The following is a 14,555-nucleotide window of genomic DNA, read 5'->3' as shown; positions in this document are numbered from 1 at the left end:
CTCTCTCTCTCTCTGCCATCCCAATTCCCCTCTCCGTATATACGGCTATAGACCTTTAGACCGACATACCATGAAACCGACATGTCACAGGACAGACGACCAACAAGAGCGACAGCCCACGATGGGGAAATTTCGCTCTTGCAGGAATTCTACATAACATTTCTGAGGGTTCATGAGACCTCCAATTAGTTATATTCATATACATCTATTTTATCCATTTAATGTTTAAACAAAATTACCTATTTATATTTGAATAGAAGGATACTGAAAAATTAGGCAAACTTACACGATATATGGTATAGTGATACAAATATATTTACAAAGGAAGATGATTCTCAAATTTCTTGTTTGCTAAATTATCAAATGTATTTGGAATTTAATCTTTGTATACATACATGTACCATTGATACATTAATTGTATATCTGTGAATTATATATAGCTTACATATATTGTGAAGCCATAAACCAGGATATATACATACATAATTGTGTTAATTATTCATTTATTATTCTAAGTATGCCTTTCCTCTTCATTGCTGGTCTTTTGGTGTATTTTCTACATCATTATTTTACGAGCATAAATATAAAGAGCGAAATAAACGGATCTCTACAATTGTTTTGTTATTCTTATATAGCAAAATTAGTCCCTTTGTTACCAACATACTTTCGTTACATGTATATGGGTAACTATGTCAGCATGAATGTCAAAGATAACTTGAAAAAGTGCACAATCTACGCATTTTACTCTACCACAACATACAAAGAGGTTGAACTATCATGATTATGATATTGGGTAAAATAGTTAGTGATGTAAATATTCAAAATTGATAATATTGTTGCTTTGCATTCAAACTTTCGTAATTTATCATTTAAGATATGCAGAAAGGTTTTATAATTATGCAGGACAATATTTAAAAATTAATTGTTATGAGTTTTAGAAATGAATGTACATGAAAAGAAGAACACTAATACACTAATTAAATATATACGATATATTGTACAGTGTTAAGGTTATTTAAAAAGGAAGATAGTTTTCGAATTTCTTTCGTTTGCATCATTATTAAAAAGATTGGGGATTTAGTTCTTTCATACATGCCATATGTTACAAGTAATGTATAGCCGTTAATAAGGATATGTACAAACCTAACAGTGTTAATCGTTTCAATATTTTTTTAGTATGTCTCTCCTCTTCATGGCTGGTCTTTTCGCGTGTTTTCTTCATCGTCCGTTAACGAGCATTAATATATACAGCAAAAGAAACGGATCTCTATTTTTTCCCGTTAATATTGAAAAGCAAAATTAGACCATTTGTTACCAATAAACTTTCATAAAAGTTCGAAATTGTGTTAACTATAATTCATTTCTTTTTAATTACATTGCTTCATTGGAAATAATTAAAGACACTGCGAATTAATGAACAATATGAACAAGTACGCCGCACAATTGTGTTCTTGCCCAGTTGAAAGGTAATAGATTGAGGAATACCTCAATAAAATATTTTATTCCAAGAATGCACAATAAGGGTATAAATGTACTCCTTCAAGCAGCAAAATCCTACATATTTACAGTAAGTCTAGTGCAAAAGTGACTTATTTTATAAATCTTTCAATTTAATATGAAGTTTTTAAGTTATTGATATGAAATTGCTCTCACATATTCATGATAGTTCATTTCGTTGCATGAACGGGTTAACATTTATAGAAACACAATCTTCATGATATATTATAGGGTAATTAACTGAAAAAGGACAAATTATCCATGTTTTTTTTTATAAATCCAGAGGAAATGTTAGGATTTCGGCGAAGTTCCGCTTAAATTTTAATACCACCATTTTGTCTGATGTCTACGCTTTAAGTTGATACCAAATTTGGCTGCCCAATCTTGCCTGTCGTTATGTAAGAGCCGATTTCCCTTGCCACATTGCCCCGATTTTTTTTTTTCGGGGGGGGGGGGGTCCGCGGATGAATCATGAAGGATTCGCGGTCATAAATCACATATAAACGGCTTTAACATAATAACGGGAAAAATCGGGCAGCCAGCTCTGGTATCAACTTAAAGCTTAGACATCAGAGAAAATGTTGGTAATACAATTTAAGCAGAAATCCCTGGAAATCCAAACATTTCCTTTGGATTTATAAAAAACAAATCCCCCAAAATGAGTTTTGGCGCACTTTGGTTCCTCCCTGGCCCACTGTGCGCCGGTGTAAACGTCATAGATAACTTGAAATTGTGCACAATCTAAACATTTACTCTACCCCTTAATACAAAAGAGGTTGGCCTTTATTATTATGATTAGTATATTGAGTAGAATAATGAGAAATAAACATATACAACATTGATAGTTTTGTTACTATGACGTAAAATCTTTGTTATTTATTATTCAAAATACGCAGAGAGGTTCAGTTGTTATACGGGACAATCTTACAAAATTAATTTACTATGAATTTCATGGATAACTTTACAATATGCATAATATACAGTTTATACTACACTGTTGGTCATAATGGTGGATTAATTATTTTTACCCCAATTTATGGAATGATTTTGACAATGATTTATTCCTAATGGATCTAGATAATAGTATACATTCTCTGATTTTATTGAATAATAATTTGTGAGTGCTTGTTTTGCGTGACTGCTAAAGCATGTGTGTGCTACTATGCTAATCAACTAGGAGACCTACGTCATCAAGTCACAACTGACAGTAATGAGGGTTAATGCCTCATAAAAAGGCACTAATATAGTACATCGACACGGTTTTGATCCTGGGGGCTCGCAGTAACGAGGTTATTGCTTAGCCACTGACTCGTGACTGTACGCAGTGGGGGATAGGGTACGTCACCGCCCCCACAAATACAAACAAACAAAGAAAATGCAGTAAATTATCAATAATTCATTGCATTTCCCCCGATCCCCAACATAACAAATCCTCTATGTGGGCATGCCTTGAATCATATTGCATGGCCCTAAAGAGGATTTTTTCTTGTTGGGGACCGGGGAAAAGTGCAATGAATTATTGATAATTTATTGCATTTTCTTTGTTTTTTTTTGGTATTTGTGGGGGCGGCGACGTACCCTAGCCCTCGCTGCATACAGTCATGATTCAGTGGCTAAGCAATGGCCTCGTTACTGTGAGGCCCCAGAATAAAAACCGTGTCGATCAGCTATATTAGTGCCCTTTTTTGAGGCATTAATCTTCAATACTGTCAGTTATGACTTAAGGACGTAGGTACCCTAGATAATTAGCATAGTAACACACACATGCTTAAGCGGTTAAGCAAAACAAACACTCGCAAATTATTATTCAATGCAATTTGAGAATGTATACTATTAGTTAGATATATTAGGAATAAAGTATTGTCATAAACATTCCCTAAATTGGGGTAAAAATAATTTTTCCACCATTATGACCAACCGTGTATATTATAAGCATACAGATACAGAAGATATGTAGCAAAGTGTGCAAAGTATGGCAACGATATTATGACAAAGCATTATCAATTAATGTAAATAATTCATAAACAATATCTTATCACATATCATACAGCATTTACGAATACCACAGGTTACCTTTAATAATCATTGTAAATTCCATATTGTAAGATTAACAATACGTGAAGAAGTTCTTTGATAATATTACTATTTGCTCATCACCCAAAGTGAGACAAATAAACTTCTACAGAGGCACCATTAAACATACTGCATTGGATGTATGCGTTGAGTTGTTATCTGTTTCGCTTGGCCTTTCTTTCTTGTTTTATATTTACACGTCTGATATGCATGCCCTTCTGATACTGATTTCATTCTACTATATACAACAAAACACAACACTGTAAAACAATATATTACTTCCTGCATGGTAACAAAATTAGTTTGAAAACGTTTTTTATTCCAGAGAAAAGCGAGAAGGCATAAATTTTCAAGTTTTTAAAAACGAAGTATACAAAACTATTTGAATTCATGAGACTATAGCAGTGTTAGTGCATAATAACCAGCTTAAGTATTTTGGTTGTTGTTGTTGTTGTTGTTGTTGTTTTGAAGCGAAATTAGCATATGCTAACCCAATGAAACGCATGGAAGCATACTGATTATGTAAGAAACTAAAATAAAGTTGTATGTACATTCTATACATCTATTTTATCTATTAAGTGTACAAAAAAAAAATCACATTTGGATAGAAGAACACTGAAACATTGAGTAAACTTATACAATATATTGTATAGTAATAAAGGTATTTACAGAAGAACATAGTTTTCGAATTTCTCTCGTTCGAAAAATTATAAAATACATTAGCCATAAATCAGGATGTGTTTGTGTACATACATAATTGTGTTAATTATGCAATTCTTGTTTGTAGTGTGTCTCTCCTCTTCATGGCTGGTCTTTTGGTGAATGGGAGGAATTCGTTGAATGCTGTGAGCGCCGAAATCGGCAGCATAGCAGAGCCGGCTGATATTCGGAGCACCTTGAGCACATTGCATGGTGGACTTGTGCGCTATATACATATCCGTTATCATTATTATTATTATTATTTTCTACATCATCCTTTTACGAGCATTAATATACAAAGCAAAATAAACGGATCTCTAAATGTTTGTTTCTGTTATTCTCAAAAAGCAAAATTCGGGCGTCTTTTACCTACATATTTATAAACGAATTTTATAAAAAACTTTGTTTCATTAAATATGATTTGGAACGCCGCAATAAATGGAAAATATGAGCAAGTACGTCAGTGGGAATGTCAATGATAACTTGAAAATATGCCCAATCTAAGCAATAGTCTACCCCCAAATACAAAAGAGATTGGCCATTTTAATAACTAACATGTATTTACAGTATGACACTTATTTACAACTTAAAGAACGCAATCCATAGGAAGTTCTTAGCTTAAACATTAATTAATGAATTGAGGTGATCTACATCTATATAAAAGTAAAGTTTATGTTTAGTTTGTATGATCAATGCAAAACATAAATTATTGTAAGTCCACGATTAGTTTTGTAATAAAGCCGTGGCATTTAAACTGCGGCTTACATACATATTTGAAATTGGTGCACTTAAATTCCAGTAAACATGACACAACATTAGTGTTCCTCTCTCCATTGTACAACTTATTCAAATTCTGGGATTCAAAGATTCTCAGATCAAGAAACAAACACGTGATATACACTACGAATGCATCCATGCAACAAGTTGCTTACGTTACATCGTATTCTGCAATGAAGCTCAATTTCTATATCGTGCGTGGCTAGTGTTTGGAATGGATTAATATAACTATAAGTACATGTATATCAAAGTAAACTACATTTGGAAGTGTGGACATACATGTAAAATATATTAAAAGATAATTGATTGAGCAAAACAAATTTATACATGGTTTTCAACAGCGATGTTAAAATAAACTGAAAGTTATATGAATAACATAAGCATAAAGAAGAAAAGAAACGTAAACTTGATGAAAACAAAATCATTTTACCATAATGTGAGCTACAAAAAAGACCATGTTTGCAAATTAATACTAACTGTTTAGCCGTACAGTTTAAGAATTGTAGAGGCAACTTCACTAACTTACATAGGCTTGTGCACTATGAAAATATACTATGACTTGGACAATGGAACGTGAGTTCCTGTTCAATGTTTCTTATATTCATGGTTCAAAGTCATATTAAAACACATATTGACACAGCGATAATTAACCATACATCGCTATTTGAAGCCAGAAAGGCGTTATTTCTGTGTTAATGTGTTTGATTTTTCTGGATCCAAACGGAATATATTTACAATATAATGTTAAATGTTCTTCTTATATTCAATTTCTTCTACTCTCTGAGGTCATTAAAAAAAACTATTTGACACAAATTGTATATGCATTCACTACATCTATATCATAATGTTTAACCTTAAATACCGTCAATACTACTGGGCCAGAAGGGATTAGATCACCCAGCCAGGCCATTGACAGGTGGCTATCTCATCAACTCAGCTCTCAACTAACATAAGCAAACGAGGATTATGGGGGACCAACCACCTGATACCAATAATCGAGTCAGCAAAGTACCGTAGCGGATTACCCAATGTGGTCGGTTAATATCAGAGCAGAATATAATCTGATAACCTAGGTGATATAGTTGCAATAGTCATGTACTGGAACTATATTGTCACCTAGAATATACTGATGACCCAGTAAGATACTGAGGAAACAAGTCTTCCAGCGCGCGCGCGCTACTCAGCTTCTGTAGATCGTCGCCTTTAGATTATATTCTGTAACAGTAAGTTGCTGGGAATGCTTGTGCGGAATACGCGTGCGTATTATCAGGGAGTGCAGCCTATGCGAAATACATCATGCTCGACCCGCTGTAGTAGCGGCGGATCCAAGAGTTTTTTTTTAAAGGAGGGGCATGAAGTGTTAAATCGGCGTGGGGTCCGGGGCCAAAGGGCCCCGGAAAAAAATTGAACTATAAGATGCTTTATAGTACATTCTGAGGCATTTCTGAATGCGTAAACTGAACATTTATTTGGAAATTCTTGGCTTTTTTTGGAAGGAAAAGGGGGCATAAAACCCCGACGCTCCCCATGGGTCCGGCCTAGCTGGCAGGGCTAGCTAGCGCGACCCGGCAAGGCTAGCTCTCTGCAGTACGCCCAGGACTGGCGTCGACCGCCGGCGTCCCCGCTAGACCCGCAGAGCTCGCATACCTGCGGCTGGCATCAGATACAGTTTCAGCTGGTCGGCGCAGCTAGCCTTGCCCTGCTGGTGGTTCCTTGTCTTCACTCCAAAAATATCTACAATGTATACCGTAAGTTTTAAATATATAGATCTAGATATTCATCTTAGTCAGAGGAATAATCGATAGAGTCTAATTATAAGGACTAATAAATATTGTTTGAAAACCATTTGCCTTTGTATTTCATGAGACCTATCTAGATCTAGACTAGTCCCAAATATAAACTTTTCTGTGTGTGATTCTATCGTTATTTGTGTGTGTGTGTTGGCAATTTTTCTACGAAAAAGTGTTGTACAATCAAAATTCATCCAACTTGAGCATACCAAATTCCACTTCACACTCCTATAATTTCAATGCATAAGGTCTAGCCATTAATTAACCGGTATCGACGTCATAAACCTCATTGGATTTCCTATTAGTACTTTTCCACACATGCATGTAGATCTATGACTATGTAGATTTCTAGGTCTACAAAACAAATACCGGTAGCCTAGATCTAGGTGTCTATGCCTACTAAATTATAAATAGGAGAAAATGTAAATTATTGTTCAATTGAATATTGAATATAGATCTAAATCATTATGATGCTTCAAAATCATACTGCAGTTTAAATAACCTTAAAAAATCAGTTCTCTTATTTAATTTCATCTGATTCACACTCACAGTCACAGCTCAAAATCGCGTTGAAAAACTGCAAAAAATGCCCCTTGAAAGCTTGATTTTATTCCATTGCACTTTGTTTCACTAGCGTTTGCGCATCGATAGACTTTATGATAGACTCTGTCTAGATCAACAGAAAATTCAATGAAATTTTGGGCAAACCTTGATAATACTGCGGCTATTTGTGCTGCTCACTCTCCTCATTTGGCATGTTTGGCGCTATATAGCCAATGTACTATGTAGGTATTTCATTCTAAATAATTATTTTATAGTCAAGATGACCATATTGTCTACAAATTCTTGACATGCTTGTGAAATATTCCACCACTCATTCAAGGACTCTGCACAGTATAGCCTAACGGTTCATTGTGCGCAATGCTTGCACATGTCTGTAGATTATATAGGCCTACACGATAAAAAACAACAACAATGGTTTATTCACAAAATCAGTAGGGGTGCTGGTACGTGAATAAGCATCGTCCGCATAAACGACAATACCCTCGTAAACGCAGACCATTCGCATCCAGAAAAATAAGGATCATCCACATTTTTGTGAAGGATCCGGATTCCTGATCCGCGCGTTGGTGATGCGAAAAACGAATTCCGCGATGATGCTCCATAATGCATTTTACACTTACGCAGAGACTTACACTTTTATGAACAATAAATCCTAGGGAAGACGGACAACCCATAGAAAGTAGACGGTGAACTGGGGGTATTTTATTACGCGGAATCCGTTTTTTTTCGCATTAATTGCCAGCACACGGATCAGGAACCCTGTACCCGCAGAGCACCGAAGAAGAAAAAACGTCTGTGAAAATTGCAGACTATCCTTATTTTTTTAGGTCGAGACTTGTCCGCGTTTACCAGGATATTCTTGTTTATGCGGAAAATCTTCATTCTCAGACCAGTGCCCCTACTGAAAATGGCAATATTCCTCACATCAATTCCACTCTTAGAGAAATAACTTGGCACAAAGTACCCTGCAGGAAGTCAAGCTACATGTAGGGCCATGCAAGGACAAGTAAAAGAGCCACATCCATAATTGTAATTTGCAATTATTATTTTTCTTTTTCATAAAGATAGAGAATGATAGGAATAACTCATTGTTAGAAATACACATCACAAGATTTGAAAAAAAAAAAAAAAATTATCTATTTTTGTATTTGGGACCATTAAATGGCAAAATGGAATGATGATGCATTATGGAGCAGACAGCATGTTATTGGCCATTAACACATAATAACCAGGATTTTTCACTGAATATTTTGTAGATGGAGTATATTAATTGTTCTTTATGTTATAATTTCATTATATTTTAATCAATCAGATTTTATATGTTTTCATTGAAATGAGTTATCAATGTAATTTTTTTTGGGTAAAATTGTTTCTTAGGATCATACACTGGCCCAACTCTATTTTTGAAGAAAAAAATGTTATTGTTTTGGTAATTACTGTTGTAATCTAACAATACGAACAAGCAAAGGGCACATACAGTAGTACACAATAAGCACTGACTTGAACAATTCAGGGAAAGCTATTTATAGTGGAGGGAGGGGGGGGGTAATGATCATATGCACCTAATTCTGCATCGGTGTAGTACGTGTTGTTATAGGGTTCTATAGACTATTACCCCCCCCCCGGACAATCACCCCTGACAATTACCGCAAAAGGACATTTTACCCCCCCCCCCCTCTGAAAACTTAGCCCCCCCCCCCTAAGCCTCAATTGAAGCTGTTATTCAACCCTTACACTGACAGCAGTGATCAAGGTTGACCTCTCAGTCATGAATATAAGCCATAAGGGGGGGGGGTTATACTTTGCACCATACAAGTAGGGTGGTCCTATACACCCAATTCAGCATCCAGTGGTTCCTATCATTTGTGATTTTTCCAAACATTATTTAAGTCAATTTTATAAATTTGCTTGCATCTTCAAATTGGAGTGATCGAATGCCGTTTTAGCAATTTTTTAATTTTATTTTCATATTGCATCTTTTTAATACAAACAGAAAACCTAACATGCTTGAAGATGTAGAAGATCCTCGCTATCCATCCACCTTCGCAGCTTCTTTTGCCTCACAATTACCTCTGTCACAAGCCCTATCAAACACCGTGCCTGATTATGGTGCAGCTGACAGCACTGGGGACACTTTGCCTCAATTGAAGATGTTATTCAACCCTTAGACACAACCACTTGCCTGTTAATTACCTGCTATGAAAGAAATTACATATTGTGGTAAGTACATCGAAGCAGCAATGGATGTGGGGCTGTCTCACTAACAGCGGTGATCATGGTTGACGTACTCTCAGTCGTATAATCATCATGGGCGGGGGTCATACGTTGATGCTATACAAGTAGCATGATCCTATACACCTAATGCTACATCCAGTGTTCCCATCATTTGTGATTTTCCCAGAGATTAAGTCAATTTTATAAATTTCCTTGCATCTTCACATTTGAGTGAATTTTGTTTTAGCATGGGGCCTTGGGGGGGGGTGGTCATACTTTGATGTCATACAAGTAGCATGATTCTGTACACCCTATTCTGTTTTAAGTTACGTTTATAAATTTGATTACATCTTCACATTGATTTGAATGCTAGCTGTCATAAAATTAGTGTAATTTCATGTTAATATTGCATCTATTATGAACAGAAACCAAACATGCTTGAAGATGTAGGAGATCCTTGCTATCCATCCACCTTCGCAGCTTCTTTTGCCTCACAATTACCTCTGTAACAAGTCCTATTAAACACCGTGCCTGATTATGGTGCAGCTGACAGCACTGGGGACACTTTGCCTCAATTGAAGCTGTTATTCAACCCTTAGACACAACCACTTGCCTGCTAATTACCTGCTATGAAAGAAATTACATATTGGGGTAAGTACATCGAAGCAGCAATGGGTGTGGGGCTGTCTCATTAACAGCAGTGATCATGGTTGACGCACTCTCAGTCGTATAATCATCATGGGCGGGGGTCATACGTTGATGCTATACAAGTAGCATGATCCTATACACCTAATGCTACATCCAGTGTTCCCATCATTTGTGATTTTCCCAGAGATTAAGTCAATTTTATAAATTTCCTTGCATCTTCACATTTGAGTGAATTTTGTTTTAGCATGGGGCATGGGGGGGGGGCATACTTTGATGTCATACAAGTAGCATGATTCTGTACACCCAATTCTGTTTTAAGTTTCGTTTATAGATCTGATTGCATTTGACATTCTTGATCATGTACGATATCCTCGCTATCCTTCCACCTTCACAGCTTCTTTTGCCTCACAATTACTTCTGTCACATACAAGTCCTAACACCATGCCTGCTTTTGGTGCAGGGAGCCTAAAGGGCATTTCCAATTTCCTTTGGTTGTTGCCACTTTTTTTTTTAATGAATGCGTTTTAAGCCTTGTAATTGCGATATCTTAGTAATCATTTGAGGTATGAACTTCAAACCTGCTAATAGTACATGTATGTATCACTTTAGGAAGACAATCTGATTATATTTTGGGGTAAGTAGGTCAAAGGTCACATAAGGATTTCTCTTTATGCCAATAGAAAAAACTCTCACATTGTTTAATACAGATAACGTTATAGAATTTACACAATGGAGGGATTTTATTTTTTATTTTTTAATCTCTGAAACCCCAAACTGTACAAAATCCAGGAATGAAAATTTAATCTAATGATACTTTGATCTCAAGATATATGTTTTGGCGGACCCGCCTCCCACTAGCATAGAGTGTTGAAATAGTCACGCACTTTTTACAGCAAACGTTATTGTTGAGGCATAACATAAACTGTTTTGCGAGAACGTGCAGTTTTCTTCATGTTGGACTGTTTTCAAGATATGTAATTTTCGATCTTTACCAATTAGTATTGCATATGTTGGATCATTTAGAAGAAACACCTACTTTTGATATTCATATTAATGTTTAAATGTGCCACATTAATCTGTACAAAGTAAAAAGGGTATTTATTCAAGATTAAAATGATAGTGTTTAAGCCTATATTATACACTATTTATTTAAAAAAAAATCAGTAATGTGAAGATAAGTTGAGGCCAGCAGTCTGCAATACTTTGAAACAGATAAAGTCCTGCAAAGGAAACAAAATAGAGCCTCAAGCACGTAAGGAAATTTGTGTCGAAGTGTTGAAATGAGAAATTATCTTACAGTAGTCTGATTGGTGTCCCTTTTTTTATCTCCTTTGCAGCTTTGCTCAAGCTCAGCATCCGTTATTACATTATTCCTTCACTTTTTATCAAAATTTAATGAATTTTTTCTTTTCTGTTTTGTTTCTTTTATTTGATAGAGCTACTAGCAAAGGAACAACTTCAACACTGCATCAAATGGCTCGACCAAAGTTATCAGTGGAGCAATATTCACCTGGTTTCCCCAAAACAAAACAGCACATCCCAAAGAATGGTGAACTCCAGTTGAAAAGACATGCGATTTTGAAATAACCATGGTCATTTCAGACATCTTGCGGGAGAATTAAAAGGGGCAAGAACAGTCAGTGATTTAGATACATTTTACCATCAGGAGCATTCACTGCATTGCACAGTATGTAACTGAATAGTTGGAGAGAAACTGGACTCTGTGTAACTATACTAGACATGACAAGTACAGAAGTACTAGCTAGTAATGGACAAGGAATTTTACTCACGTGAGCAGTTCAAAACCAAATCCAAGTAAGTTTTCCTCAAGTGTATCCAACCAGCCCTTCAAATGCTGCACCTAGACCACAAGGCCATCCAAAACTGCACCACTCCGACAATTCTGGGAGTTACAGTCAGATCTCAAATGGAATTTCCAAGTGTTTGATATGATATCAAGTGCCGGCAAGCGACTATACATTTACGACATCTCAGAGTATCATGTGAAGATCTAGCAGACATCTTCTCGACATATATCCGATCTTCGCTAGAATACGCTTCTCCAGTTTGGTCCACATCAATTTCCCGAACAGTTATCTTGCAGTCTGAAGAAAGTGCAGAAACGTGTCTGCTGTATTATCCTTGGATAAGAACAGTTGTATGAAACCACTCGTTTCTCTCCAGAGTCTAACTTCTTGCCGTCTTGCCCTTCTTGAATCCTTTTCTCTCAAACTGTTTAAGTCATCACCAGATCGAATTATGTTCTATCGCCAACTCGTCGCCAAACCTCTTGCCATGAACTATGAAACTCTCTACACATAACTATACCCTATTGTAGAACTGAGAGACACCGCACTTCAATTATTCCCTATATCGTACAACTCCTTAACAACCAACTGTGATTTTAATTATCTTTGTCATGTTTGTATTTATTTATTTTTGCTTACCATATTATTGTTTTTCATTCTTCTCTTTTCCATTCTTCATTATTTTATCCTCCCCTCTCATGTACTTTTTCTCCTTCTCTCTAAATCAGCAATTAAAGTACTTACATGCATTATGATTATTATTACAATTTTGATTAATTACAAAAGAGTCATCTCAGAATGAAGTATCTTTTTAATCAATCTTTTTATTCATTATGTTTAGCTTGTATTTAGGTTTTTCACACCAATTAACCAATGTATCGGTTATTACAGAATTTTGAAATCACAATTATAGGCATGTATTTTCTGAGGAGAGGGTGGTGTTGACTTTTTGTGACTGTTTTTATTTGTGTTTGCGATGGGATTTCATTTCTTTCATTAACCATTGTCGGTTTAATTCAAAACTGTATGAGTTTTAGAGCTCAATAAGTAATAAGTCTTATTTAGGTATCAACAAAAGCTTATACTCTGAACATAATTGTTTAAATATAAGGTTATACTATTTACAATTGCTATACAATTTCTTTTTGGAGCATTTTTGGGGTACTAAAGTTCTTGCTAGATGTTAACCCAATTAAGCCATGCGTAAACAATTTTCAATATTATTATTCTACTCAAAGAAAAGAACGGGGTGATTTTTTTTCCTATTTGTATACCTTTTTTCCTGTGTTTGGTACTAAATTTGTCATTACAGGAAATATATATTTTTGAAGTCATTGCCAATTTTCATGAGTTCGGCTCATGGTCAATTTTAGTTGAATTGCCCACATTCAAATGTATACAATTCTTTAAAATCATATTGATTTTATTTTGGCATGTATTCTTTGGTAGCAAAAATACACCCATCACATTAGGTAATTAAGCTAAGGGTAATTGCTGGTAAATTTTCGAATTCTCTGGTGTGCAAGTTTTATATAATCTCTCTATCTTTTATGAGGGAAGAGGTTAAACAAATACCTACAGTCTTCTCAGAAAATACATAGTGCATGTACAGTGTAAGTTTAACTTAAATAATTGATATTCCTGTTATAGGCAGTTTAAGACTTGTCAACTGATATCTTGTCATGATCTTGGTTTTTTGATAATTAATCGGTAGTGTTAATAGTTTAGCATGGGTTGAGTTACTGAGAGGGCACTGATGTCATGGGGGGGGGGCTGCTGCTCTTATTAATTGAATTAATTGTTTAGACAGATAACTGGAATCTCAAGTTGGAGCATATGTGGGAGGGGTCGATCATGTTGCATTCCTTTACTTTTCTTTTCACTCCTTGATGGGATGTCACATATCATTTCAGATACCCCTCCCCCCCCCCCTATAGGTATTCCTCTCAAGCAAATCAATCGATAGAGGAATGTGTAATTACATAATGATGCCTTTTGTCTCAAATTTTCAGACTTGTTGGATTGGATAGGAAAGGATCTTAAAGTAGTGTAGTTATTTTGGCTCTATGTTCTCCAGTTTCGCTCTGATGAGTGCGAGGTTATGTCTTTTGTATGTCTTTTTTGAGAGGCATGTGCATTAGTCTTTTCTCTCTTTCATAGTATCAACTTGTATTGACATCTTTATATTAATTGCAATCATGAGATGTGTAATAACGAGTACATTTGTAGGTTCTATTATAATTTGTTTTTTTCTTTGGTGATGGATCCTTTCTCTGAATGCAATTTGTACTTTATTTGCCTGTATAAACATCTATGTGTTTTTACATTTGTTGTTGTTCAGCTACCCTAAATACCCGACGTTATATTATTACCAAGAATGTGTTTCTTCTAACAATATTGACAGAAGAATTATATCTTTAATAAACGATTTTATCAGTATTGTACTACATGTACTTCAAACTGGATGAGATTTATTCTTTTGCAA

At 35.3% G+C, this 14,555-nt stretch overlaps 1 long non-coding RNA gene across 1 annotated transcript; it reads left to right on the top strand.

Moving 5' to 3' along the window:
* The first annotated feature begins 6,494 nt into the window (after window positions 1–6,494).
* On the top strand, window positions 6,495–14,555 carry LOC115928155. Its single transcript, XR_004065921.1, has 4 exons — window positions 6,495–6,794; window positions 9,394–9,620; window positions 10,040–10,265; window positions 11,699–14,555. It is a non-coding gene; the product is annotated as an uncharacterized LOC115928155 (long non-coding RNA).

This window comes from Strongylocentrotus purpuratus, unplaced genomic scaffold (assembly GCF_000002235.5).
Source record: "Strongylocentrotus purpuratus isolate Spur 01 unplaced genomic scaffold, Spur_5.0 spur5_scaffold_21, whole genome shotgun sequence".
In the NCBI taxonomy this organism is placed as follows: domain Eukaryota; kingdom Metazoa; phylum Echinodermata; class Echinoidea; order Camarodonta; family Strongylocentrotidae; genus Strongylocentrotus; species Strongylocentrotus purpuratus.
Note: the sequence above shows the minus strand (reverse complement) of the source record. Positions and strands in the feature narration are given on the sequence as shown.